This window comes from Panulirus ornatus, chromosome 58 (assembly GCF_036320965.1).
Source record: "Panulirus ornatus isolate Po-2019 chromosome 58, ASM3632096v1, whole genome shotgun sequence".
Taxonomy (NCBI): Eukaryota; Metazoa; Arthropoda; class Malacostraca; order Decapoda; family Palinuridae; genus Panulirus; species Panulirus ornatus.
Genome location: NC_092281.1, coordinates 33282261 through 33297827, shown reverse-complemented (window position 1 = coordinate 33297827; position 15567 = coordinate 33282261). Strand labels below are relative to the sequence as shown.

At 35.3% G+C, this 15567-nt stretch overlaps 1 non-coding gene across 1 annotated transcript; it reads right to left on the bottom strand.

Moving 5' to 3' along the window:
• Nucleotides 1-385: 385 nt before the first annotated feature.
• TRNAQ-UUG (transfer RNA glutamine (anticodon UUG)) lies at nt 386-457 on the bottom strand. The gene has a single exon. It is a non-coding gene; the product is annotated as a tRNA-Gln (tRNA).
• Between the last annotated feature and the right edge of the window lie 15110 nt (nt 458-15567).

The following is a 15567-nucleotide window of genomic DNA, read 5'->3' as shown; positions in this document are numbered from 1 at the left end:
GGCGTAAGATACAGTATTGATGAAACTTATCTATCTATATACCTATCTAAATATCGCTCGATCAATCTATCAATCTAACTATATATCTATCTATCTATCTATCTATCTATCTATCTTTATCTGAAAGTCAACAATAATGAAATCATTGATATATGAAGTATAACAACGTCCTCTCAATGGCAATTATCTCACCAGATTCTTCTAGAACCTTCCAGAAAACTATGAACTCTGCAGGCAAGGAGGGAAGAATGGTCTCCGGCTATTGATAAAACCATATTATTCCATATATATGTTTATATATACATATTTATGTATATATATGAATGTATATATAACGTACAGAATAATGCGGCCATCATCAGTATCGAAGAAAACTGAAAAGATGAGGTCCCACCGAGATTCGAACTCGGATTGCTGGATCCAAAGTCCAGAGTGCTAACCCTTACACCATGGGACCTGATAAGAAAAGATGTGATTTCATCTAAATGTTTTACATATAATCAACCAGAGGCCATTCCTCCCTCCCTGCCTGCAGGGTTCAAGGTTTTCTAGAAGGTTCTCGAAGATTCTGGTAAGATCATTACCTTTGAGAGGTCGTCGTTAGGTGACAGTCAGGTTCACTCTATGGTTGGTGTTTGTAGTTGGTTGTCCGAGGATGTTGTTATACTTGATCAATTTTGTAATTGTTGACTTTCAGGTAGGAAGGACTCATTTACGATGCATCCTTGTACTCACAACAACCTTATGAGTCACTTCAAGATTTATCTTCACTACAACTTTATCTTCACTACACCATTAAGGTTGAAGTCAATGGTCACATTCACTACAATCTCAACACAACTGGTCTTATACCTAACCCATATTATCACTACATCCATGTACATGTATTTCTTGCAGAATAACGCAGATATCAATGATTTCTGTGAAAGTTGACATATACAGCCTTACGTATCTATCGATCTGTCTAATATCTGTTTTTTACCTATCTATCTATCGATCTATCTATCTATCTATCTTTCTAAATCAGAAAGTCAACAACAATATCATTAATGATACGTATAACTACGTCCTCTCAATGGCAGTTCCTACCCAGAATCTTCGAGAACCTTCTAGAAAACCTTGACCCCTGCAGGCAGGGAGGGAGGAATGGCCTCTGGTTGATTATATGTAAAACATTTAGATGAAATCACATCTTTTCTTATCAGGTCCCATGCTGTAAGGGCTAGCACTCTCGACTCTAAATCCAGCAATCCGAGTTCGAATCTCGGTGGGACCTCACCTTTTCAGTTTTCTTAGAAACTGATGATGGAACTGAGCCATATAGTTGACCTTCGATGGACATATATTTCTTACGGCCCACCATTTTATTTAAGTATGAAGATCTCACGGCAGAGAGGAAACATGTGATATTCAAAATCAAAAGCCGCAATTGCCCTCATGGTAATGGTCGACATGTTTGCAGACAGATGACACAGACATGTGAGAAGTTAGACAAATATGGACGTTCCTGGTTGCTGTATAGCCTAGGTTTATCATCACTTGTAATGAAGGAGAAATGCTGCACATTATTCCACACCTTTTTATTTAGGCTAGGTTAGGCTAGGATGAATAGGGTAATTAACGTAACAGAGCTGGGAAATGCATCATATCGGATCTGTATTTGTGCAAAATGGCGCAAGTTTGTGGAAGTGATTTACGCAATGCCGGGGAGAATCCACCTCCACCAGAAATAATGTCTCAGACCATACAATATCTGCTGTTGGAGGAGCAGGGGACATTAGACCAATATATTCCTGTAGTTTACTGCTCTTCCCAAACACGCAGCAAGACATTCGTAAAAGCGTTAAACTGAACTTTTCCATCGGTTTTCATATCTTTAATTACTTACACCAGTTCCAACAGATGGAAAAAATCATTTGAAAAATCAGAAATTATTTGCCTATAAAAAGCATTTTGATCGATCGTACCAAATATTCAATTATTTCTGTACCCGACAAAATATTCAGTCACTCCTATATCCGACATTTTTCCTGCTGGCTGGTGCCGATAAAGTCATATGGTAATTTACCGCAATTAGATTATAGATATATTCATCTATATGGAATGGCTCAGCTTGAAGAAACATGTATTTTCACTAAATCCTCCTCTTCATTGCACTCCCATCTTCATTACATAGTTCTAACACAACATCTTGACTACACCATTCTATGACCACATTATCATATCATTGTGTTCTTATCTTCACCACAGCCTCGACAAAATTGATGTTTTCTTTACACATCAGGGTAGATGGCCATCTTTATGATGGCAGAGAACACACATAACATACTAAACCACTTATCTTTAGTCACTTTAATCTAATTTCTGCTGATAAAAACGAATTATAATGACAATCCTTGTGTTCTGTGATGGGACATTGTACAGGTGAAGGAACTGTTGTCAGGAATATGTATTAAACTATTGAGAAATAAACTTAACTGTATTAAAGTATTGACTTCACTATATTAGACTTCTCTATATTAAGCTATGCTAGGATATGATCAGTTCCCAGGTTATATAAGGGCGGGAGCCGGGACCGAGAGCATCATTTGAGCTGTGACCTCTGTCGAGTGAACATCTCTGCTCCGCCTTGCAAGCTCCCTCAACCTTTCCTCGAACACTTCAATATAATAATGTTCACCAAGAAGGTAGGACGATCCTCCTTTGTCCAGGAGATGGAATTTGAATATGTCCATGTACTTGACATGGGCTATGGCTGTGTGGACATGGAAGTGGAATACCCAGACGTGGAAGTGATGGATGGAGTGGACTTTGGCTATGTGGATATGGAGGTGGAATACCCAGACGTTGAAGAGATGGATGGAGTGGAATTGGTGGAATACCCGGACGTGGAAGTCATGGATGGAGTGGAATTTGGCTGTGTGGATATGGAGGTGGAATACCCAGAAGTGGAATTGGAGGAAATGGAATATGGGTGAAGCTGGTATGAACGCCATATGGATTTGTTGAAGGTTGACCTCGTAATGTTTTGACGTAAAATAGGTCAACCACTGTGACCATGTGGCGGGGAGGGCCACATCCACCAACCACGAAGGGAGCCCCACCACGGAGAAGTATCCTGGCTGCATCCACGTACGAGAAACACCGCGGTATTGCCGTCATCCAGTACCCCTGCTATGCCTCGTACAAGAAGGCACTTCTTGCCAACGTGACACCACTTTCCGTCAACGGTTGCTGTGCAAAAGTGAAACCTCACCGTCCCACTGATGCTGACCAAGTGATCTCGCCCACTCAAGTGGCACTGCAGCCCACACGCCCTACCAGACCCACCATCCATGAGGAAATGCAGCCCACCCCACTTGTCAGGCCCACCTTCAGGAACACATGGCAGGTCTCAAGACCTGTCAGGCCCACCATTTAAGACCGACTTGGTCCCCCAACACACGTCAGGCCCACCATTCAAGACCGACTTGGTCCCCCAACACATGTCATGATCAGCGTTCTAGACCGACTGGGACCAATAACACATGACATGTCCTACGTTACAGACCGACTGCACTCCGCACCACGTACGGGCGTTAAAAGGCGTGTCGAGATGACACACTTTCCCCGTGCCAAAAGATTCAGTTGGTGAGGAACCTGAGTTCTTTCTTCCTGCTGGTGCTGCAGGAGAACACGGCCCTAGAGTGGACACTGGAGGTGTGTTTGTGTTTGTGTTTGGGTTATCACTGAGGAACCAACACCAAGACAACTTTAGTTTCGCCCCGACAAGGATTACGTTAATCTGGCGGAAGTCTGGCTTTCTCCCAGTAGTGGATGGCACATAATATCCACATAGGGACGTTGAAAAACAAAGAAAAAAAAATGGGAACATTATCCCGCCAAAAAAAAATACATAAGTTCACGGAGATAATTTCCTTCGTCTTCAAAGAAAAAATGAAACTCTTCCGACGCTACCGTGCCTTCCATAAAGTAACCCTCAAAGAAATTACTTTGCGCAAGGACTCGGTTAGCCAATCTTCATATGACTGGGGCTATTCTTCCCTCTGATTGATTCATTTTTCAAGATTAAGGAAAGTTATAATAAAAATATTGTATTGAGTTTCTCCGTTGGCGTCAGGGTAAACACCCATCCCCCCCGAAGCTTGGTTACCTTTCCGTGGTGGGGGGGACTTCATGGATTGGGCAGTAGCAACCATCGTTGGTTGCTTCTGTTCAATCCATGAACGAAAAACCAAGCATTTTTAGCGTAATTGTCGTATAAATTCACTTGGTGTCAAAACTGACGCGAAAGCGGTTGTCTCAATTTTGTCAGAAATGTTTGTGCGTTTCGGCCTGATGGCGGGAGTCGGTTTGGCGCTGTGGTCATGAGAGAATACGAGGAAGATTGGCAACCGTCCCAGAAGTAGCTACAGTGAGGCCCAGCAGCTGTCCCTAATACTGTGGAAGGCACTCATGTAAGGTGTGCAGTGAGGCGCAGCAGTAACAAGGGAAACGGACAACCAAAACAGCAATCTTGATCATCAGGAGGCTATCCAATGCTCAGAGTAGATAAGGACGATTATTGTATGGCTTCGCTCAGAGGATGAAAATCTTAGCCGTGAAAATCAACAAGTAAAATAACTAGTATTTAGTGGTAGTGAAGTGGAATTACCGCATTTCTGTGGTCTTAATAGTAAAACGAAACTTTTCGTTTTCTCCATCAATCTAGAGGTGTTGTAGACCACCATCTTTAAGGTTGTAAGGTAATGGTAACTACAAGGTTATGACCTCAGCAAATTTGTGTTGGAAAGTGCAGGAAATGTGGTAATGTATATAATATAAATTATATAGTTATATAATAAATGTGTCTTAAAATTTTGTCTTCTCTTTGCCCGTTCATTAAGTCAAATATAGGTAAGTTTTCTTTCTAACGAGGTGGGATAAGCTACGTCCACTCGGCTTATGAATGTGGTGACTTTCCCCTCATTACCACAATGGTGTGCTGAACTGAAGATGTAGAAATCCGTAGACGAAACTAAGATACGAAATCAATCTACATCAAAAATTGAACGTATCCATCTTTAGATGGACATAAAACAAACGGACGGAGGAGCACACTGGAGCAAATCAATTTCATTATCATCAATTAAAGTAGGCCTTTCAAGTAGTTGTGGCTTTAAAGCAAACTTTTTCTAGCCAAGGTTTAGTTAGCACCTAAACTAATCCCCACGACCTTACCTTAAGAAATATTTTCAGAAGGTACTGTCTGAACATATTTCTAAGGTAAGGTCATTTAGGTTTGGTTTAGATGCTACCCTAACCTAGGCTAGAAAAAGTTTCCTTTGCTTCAGAGCCCCAACTACGTAGACGGGCTACTGTTGATATTAAACAGTAACAGAAAGGTGATAAAACTGAGATGAAATGAATAAAAAAGATAGAATGGGTCAGTTGAAAGTTGAAGTATTTGCTAGATACAATTTTTGGCAGATCCATATGCATCCTAAAGTCAGTCACTTAAATCACAATGCTGAATATTGTTTTAATTGTTGGAACTAGTTAGAGGAAGTAAAAATGTCAAGCTTAAAGGGATGCCATTATGATAACTTCATATACCTGTATAGGATCTCTTAAACTTCTTTTCCGTAAAGCTGAATGGATTTAAGTCGTTTAATCTGCTCTCTGAATTTGTTACTCAGACCAGTAATCATCTTTGTAGATTACCTCAGTAATTTCTGCATTCAATGTCTTCCTTTTCAAATTAGTTGACGACCAAAGCAGTACAATATCCAAGCTGGGATGACTATGTTTTGGGAAGGCGAGAGGTCAGGTTATGCAAGAATGTTAGAAATGACTTCAATCAGTTTCTACCCTATCTACTCTAAATATTTTGGGTTATTAGAACTTAAAGATTTATGAGTAGATAATACAATATAGTTATCTTGGCAAGATATCCAACGTGAGATTATAGTCATAATAACAATATAGTCACAAGGCCAATATATAGTCACCGGAATATTATATTTATCATGATAATGTATCACTTACGACAAAATATGCATGATTAGAAAATGACAATATAGCACCAATGAAAAATATCACATTGCTAATATAGCCAAGGTGGCGATATATACATGATAGTAATGTAACCAAAATAAGAAGATAGCCAAAATGACTATGTTCAAAATGACGATACTTCCACTATGAATATATATTCTCCATGACACTATAGCTACAATGACAGTAAAGCTATCTTCACAAAAGCGTAAAATTGAAAATACAGCAAACGACAATATAGCCACCATGACAATACAGCCATCTTGACAATAATGTCACGTTATAAATCAATCGCCAGCACATTAGAGTCACTTTGATACCAACCTTACAATGACTTTGTAAATATCATGAAAATATAGCCCCCATGTCAACATATTAGCTATGACAATTTAGCCATTATGATAATATAGTCACGACGACAGTGCATTCACTATGACAATACAGCTGCCATGATCATATAGATGATATGATGATATAGTCAAAGCAAAAATATAGGAACATCCAACTTATATTCACAAATGCAATATAACCACCTGACAATATAGATACTATAAATGAATAGTCGCTTTCGGATCATAGAAAACATATAGACTCCAGGACAATTTAATCTCTGTGAAAGAACAGTGACTCAGACAGAATTTATCATTATAATATAGTCATAACATTATAGCTGTCATGTGATTGTAGTCACCATGACAAAATTATCACAATGAAATAAAACGGCATTACAATATAGTTACCATAATCATACACCAATCATGATTATATAATCAGCAGGTTGACATAAACAATATCACAGTGTAATGACAATTTAAGTGACATGATGAGATGATATCCATTCACTTACACTTACAATACCAAACATGCCGCCATGAAAATATCATTATCATGATCATATAATCACAACAATATTGTAGCTAATAACAAAATATATCCCGAACGACAAATCAACCATAGCAATATAACCATCAAGTTGATATAACGACCAAGATAATGTAGCCATGATGGCATTATATTGAAAATAACAATACAGCCACCATGCCAATGTTTTCACCATGACATTGTAGCTACCATGAAAATATAGTAACCTTGACTATATATCTACCATGATAAAATATTTAAATTGAAAAATATCCACAACAAGAGTTTAGCTGCTAAGACACGATATCACCTTTCCAATATCGCCAAAATGTTATTATTACCATCATGACAATATACCGCCAGAAAAGAAATATATATACCCACTACTTGACAATATAGCTATTCTGACAATACTGCCAACATGAAAAGACAGTCACCTCCTTGTTATATAACAAAAATGGCAAATAGCCATCATGGCAATATAGTGACCTAACAATACAGCCATCATGGCAATATAGTGACCTAACAATACAGCCATCATGGCAATATAGTGACCTAACAATACAGCCACCATGGTAATATAGCTACCATAACAATGTAATCTTAATGACAATATAGCCAACATGACTATATAGTCACGATGACAATACAACCACCGTGACAATACAGATAACATGACAGTACCGTCTCTAAGACATTATTGCCATCAATTCAACAAATTAAATGACAATATTGATATCATCATAACACAGTCACCATGAAAATATACTGAGAAATGCAATATAATCGCCATGATAAAATCATCCAGCTATGAAAATATAGCCATCCTACCAATTTGATTTCCATTGCAATGTACCCACATTAATAAATGATTTTCCCTGACAGTTCTGAAACCAAAACAATATAACATATCACAGCAATGTAGTCACCTGATATTTCAATCAAAATGACAATTTCTCTTTTATAATGGTATGTCCTCAAAAGCAATATCAACACCATTAAAAAAGCTTCTATGAAAACACAGTCACTATGACATTATAAATATCATGATAAAATAGTCACCATGAAAATATAGTTATCTTGGCAATATAGCCACCATGACATTATAGTCATAATCAGAATATAGTCGTTATGACAATATTGTCACCATGATGATATAATTATCATGACAATATATCGATTATTACAAAGAATGCATGAGCTGAATAATGACATTATATCACCTATAAAAAAAGATCACCTTGTCAATATAGCTAAGGTGACGGTATGTTCATAATGACAATACTGCCACTATGAAAATATGTTCCCCATGACACTATAGCTACACTGACAATAAAGCCATATTCACATAAGAGTAACATTGAAAAAACAGCAAACGAGAATAAATCGACCATGACAGAACAACCACCATGACAATAATGTCACGATATAAATCATCACCATGACATTAATCACCTTGATAATAAACTTACAATGACTTTATAAATATCATGAAAATATAGCTCCCATGTCAACATATTTGCCATGACAATTTGGCCATTATGATAATAAAGGCACGACGATAATTTATTCAATATAATAATATAGCCACAATGATCATATAACTGATGTGACAAATACAGTCAAAGAAGCAAAAAACAGATATACAAATCATATTCACTATGGCAATATAACCATATGACAATATAAATACTGTGACAAATAGTTGCTTTTGAATCATAGCAAACATATAGCCTGCAGGACAATATAGTCTCTATGACAAAATAGTGACCAAGATAGGATATATCATTATAACATAGACACCTGCTATGGTTAATTTTGTCGTTCGGGATACATTTTGTTATTAGCTACAATATTGTTGTGATTATATGATCATGATGATAGTATCTTCTTGGCGGCTTATTTGGTATTGTAAGTGTAAGTGAATGGATATCATCTCATCATGTCACTTATATTGTCATGGTTTTTACACTGTGATATTGTTTATGTCAACCTGCTGATTATATAATCATGATTGGTGTATGATTATGGTAACTATATTGTAATACCGTTTTATTTCATTGTGATAATTTTGTCATGGTGACTACAATTACATGACAGCTATAATGTTATGACTATATTATAATGATAAATTCTGTCTGAGTCACTGTTCTTTCACAGAGATTATATTGTCCTAGAGTCTATATGTTTCCTATGATCCGAAAACGACTATTTATTTACACTATCTATATTGTCAGGTGGTTATATTGCCATTGTGAATATGAGTAGAATATTTATATAGTTTTGCTTTGACTATATTGTCGTATCAGATATATGATCATGGCAGCTGTATTGTCATAGTGAATACATTGTCGTCGTGACTATATTATCATAATGGCTAGATTATCATAGCAAATATGTTGACATGGGGGCTATATTTTCATGATATTTACAAAGTCATTGTAAGGTTGGTATCAAAGTTACTCTAATGTGCTGGCGATTGATTTATAACGTGACATTATCGTCAAGATGGCTGTATTGTCATGGTGGCTATATTGTCGTTTGCTGCATTCTTAATTTTACGCTTTTGTGAAGAATATTGTCATTTTTGGCTATCTTCTTATTTTGGTTACATTACTTTCATGAACGTATATAGTATCACCTTGCCTATATTAGCAATGTGATCTTTTTCATAGTTGCTATAGTGTCATTTTTTTGCACATTTTGTCATAATTCATACATTATCATGATAACCATAAAATTCCGGTGACTATATATTGGCATTATGACTATATTGTTGGATATCTTGCCAATATAACAATATTGTCATGGTGACTATCATATCATGATGGTTATAATGTCATGGTGACTGCATTTTCACGGTAGCTTTTATAAAGGTGTTGGTTTTGCACTTGAGGATGTAACATTATAAAGGGAGATTTTCATTTTGATCAAATCATTAGAGGAATATATTTTCGTGATATGCTATATTGTTATTGTTTCAGGAATGTCATGGTATATGTATTATTATGTTGGCTACATAGCAATGGAAGCCAGAGTGGCTATATTATCATAATATAATCATTTTGTTATGTCGATTATATTGCATTTGTGAGTATATTGTCATGGTGACTGTTGCCATAATATCTATATTGTCATTTGACTTGTTTAATTGATGGCAATATTGTCATAATGTAATGTCATCTTTCCTGTATTGTCTTGGTGGTTGTATTGTAATCGTGTCTATATGGTCATGGTGGTTATATTTCCATTAAGATTATACTGATGTGGTAACTATATTGCCATAGTGGCTATATTGTTAGATGAACATATTGCCATGATGGCTATTTCTTATTTTTGTTATATTACAAGGAGGTGATTGTCTTTTCATGTTTCCTATATATCAGGGTAGCTATATTGTAACTATAAGATTCCATTCATAAAGACAATATAGTCGCCATGACAATATTTTCACATTAATGATATAATTATCATGATAATATATCGCTTATGACAGAATATGAATAATTAGAGAATGACAATATACCACTTATAAAAAAGATCACCTTCCCAATATAGCCAATGTGATAATATGTATATCATAGCAATGTAACCCATATTAGAAGATAGCAATAATGACTTTATTTCATAATGATAATACCATCACTATGAAAATTTGTTCCCAATAAAAGTATAGCTACACTAACAATAAAGCCATACTCACAAAAAAATATATTTAAAACACATCAAAAGACAAAGTAGCCACCATGATAGTACAGCCACCATAACAATAATGTTACAAAATGATCCAACCATGACAATATAGTTACCCAGTCACTATGGCTTCCACTGCAATGTAGCCCATATAATATATATTCACCATGACAGTACTGAAACTATAATAATATAGCATATCATGACAATGTATTCATTTGATAATTTGATCAAAATGAAATATCATTTATTATAATGATATATCTTCTTGGGCAAAATCTACACCATTTAATAACCTACAATGAAAATGCAGTCACAATATCATTATAACCATTATCATGAAATAGTGACCAATACAATATAATTATCTTAGCCATATAGCCACTAAGAGATTATAGTCATAATGTCAATATAGTCACCATGACAATATGCTATCACCCTAATGATATAGTTATCACGATAATGTATCGCTTATGAAAAAATATGCACGATGAAAAAAATGACAATATAACATCTATAAAAGAGATCACCTTGCCAATATAGCCAAGGTGACGATATGTAAATCTTTGCAATGTAACTAAAATGACGGTATGTTCATAATGACAATACTGCTACTAGGAAAATATATTCCCCATGACACTATAGCTACAACGACAATACAGATATCTTCACAAAAGAGTAACATTGAAAATACAGCAAACGACTATATAGCCACCATGACAGTATAGCCACTATGACAATAATGTCACGATATAATTCAGTTGAGGTGACATTAGAGTCACCCTGATAATAAAATAATACTGACTATATAGATATCATGAAAATAAGGCTTCCATGTCAACATATTTACCATGACAATTTAGTCAATATGATGTTACAGTCACGACGGCAATATATTCACTATAACAATATAGCCATGATCATATAAGTGATATGACAATACAGTCAACGCAACAATAAGGAAGTCTTCAAATTATATTCATTATGGTAATATAAATCCTTGACAATATTGATGCTATAACAAAATAGTCTCGGATCATAGCAAACATATAGGCTCCAGGACAATATAGTGTCCATGACAAAAATAGCGACCAAGACAAGATTTCTTATTAAGATATAGTCACCTTGACAGTATAGCTGATAAAACAATGAAACAACAATATACCTACCATGAAAATGTAGGCAACATGACAAAATTGTCACAATGAAATATAATGGCCATTACAATTTAGTTACCATAATTATATATCAGTCATGATAATATCATCAGGAGGCTGACATAAACACCATCACAGTATAAAAACCATGACAATATAGTGACATGATAATATGATATCCATACACTTGCACTCTATCAAATAAGCCGCCATGAAAATGTTGATGTCATGATCACATGATTAAAACAATATTGTAGTTAATGATAAAATATATCCCCAACAACAAAATTAGCCATAGCAATATAGCCAGCAAGTAAATATAGCGACCAGGATAATGTAGTTAGGATGGCATTATATTGAAAATAACAATACAGCCACCATGAAAAATATCGTCACCATGACAATGTAGCTGTATTTTCAATGTTACTCTTATGTGAATATGGCTTTATTGTCAGTGTAGCTATAGTGTCATGGGGAACATATTTTCATAGTGGCAGTATTGTCATTATGAACATACCGTCATTTTGGCTATCTTCATATCAGTTACATTGCTATGATGTATATATCGTCACCTTAGCTATATTGGCATGGTGATCTTTTGTATAGGTGATATATTGTTATTATTTAACTCTTGCATAATTTGTCATAAGCGATATAATATCAAGATAATTATATCATTTTCGCGACAATATTGTCATTATGTCTATAATGCCATAATGGCTATATTACCAAGATAACTGTCATGGTGACTTTTTATCACGATACTTATAATATAGTGACTGTATTTTGACAGAAGCTTTTTTAATGGTGTTGATATTGCCCTTGAGGATATAAGATAAATAGAAGAGAAATTGTCATTTTGATTAAATTATCAGGTGACTACATTGCCATGATATGCTATATTGCTATGGTTTCAGTACTGTCTTGGTAAATCTTTTATTACTGTGGCAACATTGCAGTAGAAACCAAAATGGTAAGGTGGCTATATTTTCATGATAGGATGATTTTATTATGGCGATTATATTGCATTTCTGAGTATATTGTCATGGTGACTGTGTTGCCATAATATCTATATTGTCATTTAATTTGTTGAATTGATGCCAATAATGTCTTAGAGACGGTAATGTCATGTTATCTGTATTGTCACGGTGGTTGTATTGTCATCGTGGTTATACAGTCATGTTGGCTATATTGTCATTAAGATTACATTGTTATGGTAACTATATTGCCATGGTGGCTGTATTGTTAGGTCACTATATTGCCATGGTGGCTGTATTGTTAGGTCTCTATATTGCCATGGTGGCTGTATTGTTAGGTCACTATATTGCCATGGTGGCTGTATTGTTAGGTCACTATATTGCCATGATGGCTATTTGTCATTTTTGTTATATAACAAGGAGGTGACTGTCTTTTCATGTTGGCAGTATTGTCAGAATAGCTATATTGTCGAGTAGTAGGTATATATATTTCTATTCTGGCGTTATATTATCATGATGGCAATAATAACATTTTGGAGATATAGTATCTTGGCAGCTGAACTTTTGTTGTAGATATTTTTCATTTTAGATACTTCAACATGGTAGATATATAGTCAAGGTTACTATATTTTCATGGTAGCTACATTGTCATGGTGAAGACATTGGCATGGTGGCTGTATTGTTATTTTCAATATAATGCCGTCCTGGCTTCATTATCTTGGTCGCTATATCAACTTGATGGTTATATTGCTATGGTTAATTTTGTCGTTCGGGATATATTTTGTTATTAGCTACAATAATGTTGTCATTATATGATCATGATAATAATATTCTCATGGCGGCTTATTTGGTATTGTAAGTGTAAGTGAATGAATATCATCTCATCATGTCACTTAAATTGTCATGGTTTTTACATTGTGATATTGTTTATGTCAACCTGATGATTATATAATCATGATTGGTGTATGATTATGGTAACTATATTGTAATGGCGTTTTATTTCATTGTGATAATTTTGTCATGTTGACTACAATCACATGACAGCTATAATGTTATGACTATATTATAATGATAAATCCTGTCTGAGTCACTGTTCTTTCACAGAGATTATATTGTCTTGGAGTCTATATGTTTTCTATGATCCGAAAGCGACTATTCATTTACAGTATCTATACTGCCAGGTGTTTATATTGCATTTGCGAATATAAGTTGGATGTTCCTATATTTTTGCTTTGACTATATTATCATATCATCTATATGATCATGGCAGCTGTATTGTTATAGTGAATACATTGTCGTCGTGACTATATTATCATAATGGCTGAATTGTCATAGCTAATATGTTGACATGGGGGCTATATTTTCATGATATTTACAGTCATTGTAAGATTGGTATCAAAGTGACTCTAATGTGCTGGCGATTGATTTATAACGTGACATTATTGTCAAGATGGCTGTATTGTCATGGTGGCTATATTGTCGTTTGCTGTATTTTCAATTTTACGCTTTTGTGAAGATAGCTTTACTGTCAGTGTAGCTATAGTGTCATGGAGATTATATATTCATAGTGGTAGTATCGTCATTATGACCATGTTGTCATTTTGACTATCTTCTTATTTTCGTTACGGTACTATCGTGTATATATCGTCACCTTGGCTATATTAGCAATGTGATATCTTTTATAGGTGCTATATTGTCATTTTCTAATCATGCATATTTTGTCATAAGTGATACATTATCATGATAAATATAATATTCCGGTGACTATATATTGGCCTTGTGACTATATTGTTATTATGACTATAATCTCATGTTGGATATCTTGCCAAGATAACTATATTGTATCATCTACTCATAAATCTCTAAGTTCTAATAACCCAAAATATTTAGAGTAGATAGGGTAGAAACTGATGGAAGCCATTTCTAACATTCTTGCATAACCTGACCTCTCGCCTTCCCAAAACATAGTCATCCCAGCTTGGATATTGTACTGCTTTGGTCGTCAACTAATTTGAAAAGGAAGACATTGAATGGAGAAATTACTGAGGTAATCTACAAAGATGATTACTGGACTGAGAAACAAATTCAGAGAGCAGATTAAACTACTTAAATCCATTCAGCTTTAGGGAAAAGAAGTTTAAGAGATCCTATACAGGTATATGAAGTTATTATAATGGCATCCCTTTAAGCTTGACATTTTTACTTCCTGTAACTAGTTCCAACAATTAAAACAATATTCAGCATTGTGATTTAAGTGACTGACTTTAGGATGCATTTGGATCTGCCAAAAATTGTATCTAGCAAATACTTCAACTTTCAACTGACCCATTCTATCTTTTTTATTCATTTCATATCAGTTTTATCACCTTTCTATTACTGTTTAATATCAACAGTAGCCCATCTACGTAGCTGGGGCTCTGAAGCAAAGGAAACTTTTTCTAGCCTAGGTTAGGGTAGCATCTAAACCAAACCTAAATGACCTTACCTTAGAAATATGTTCGGACAGTACCTTCTGAAAATATTTCTTAAGGTAAGGACGTGGGGATTAGTTTAGGTGCTAACTAAACCTTGGCTAGAAAAAGTTTGCTTTAAAGCCACAACTACTTGAAAGGCCTACTTTAAGTGGTGATATTGAAATTGATTTGCTCCAGTGTGCTCCTCCGTCCGTTTGTTTTATGTCCGTCTAAAGATGCATACGTTCAATTTTTGATGTAGATTGATTTCCTATCTTAGTTTCGTCTACGGATTTCTACATCTTCAGTTCAGCACGCCATTGAAGTAATGAAGGGAAAGTCACCACATTCATAAGCCGAGTGGACGTAGCTTATCCCACCTCGTTAGAA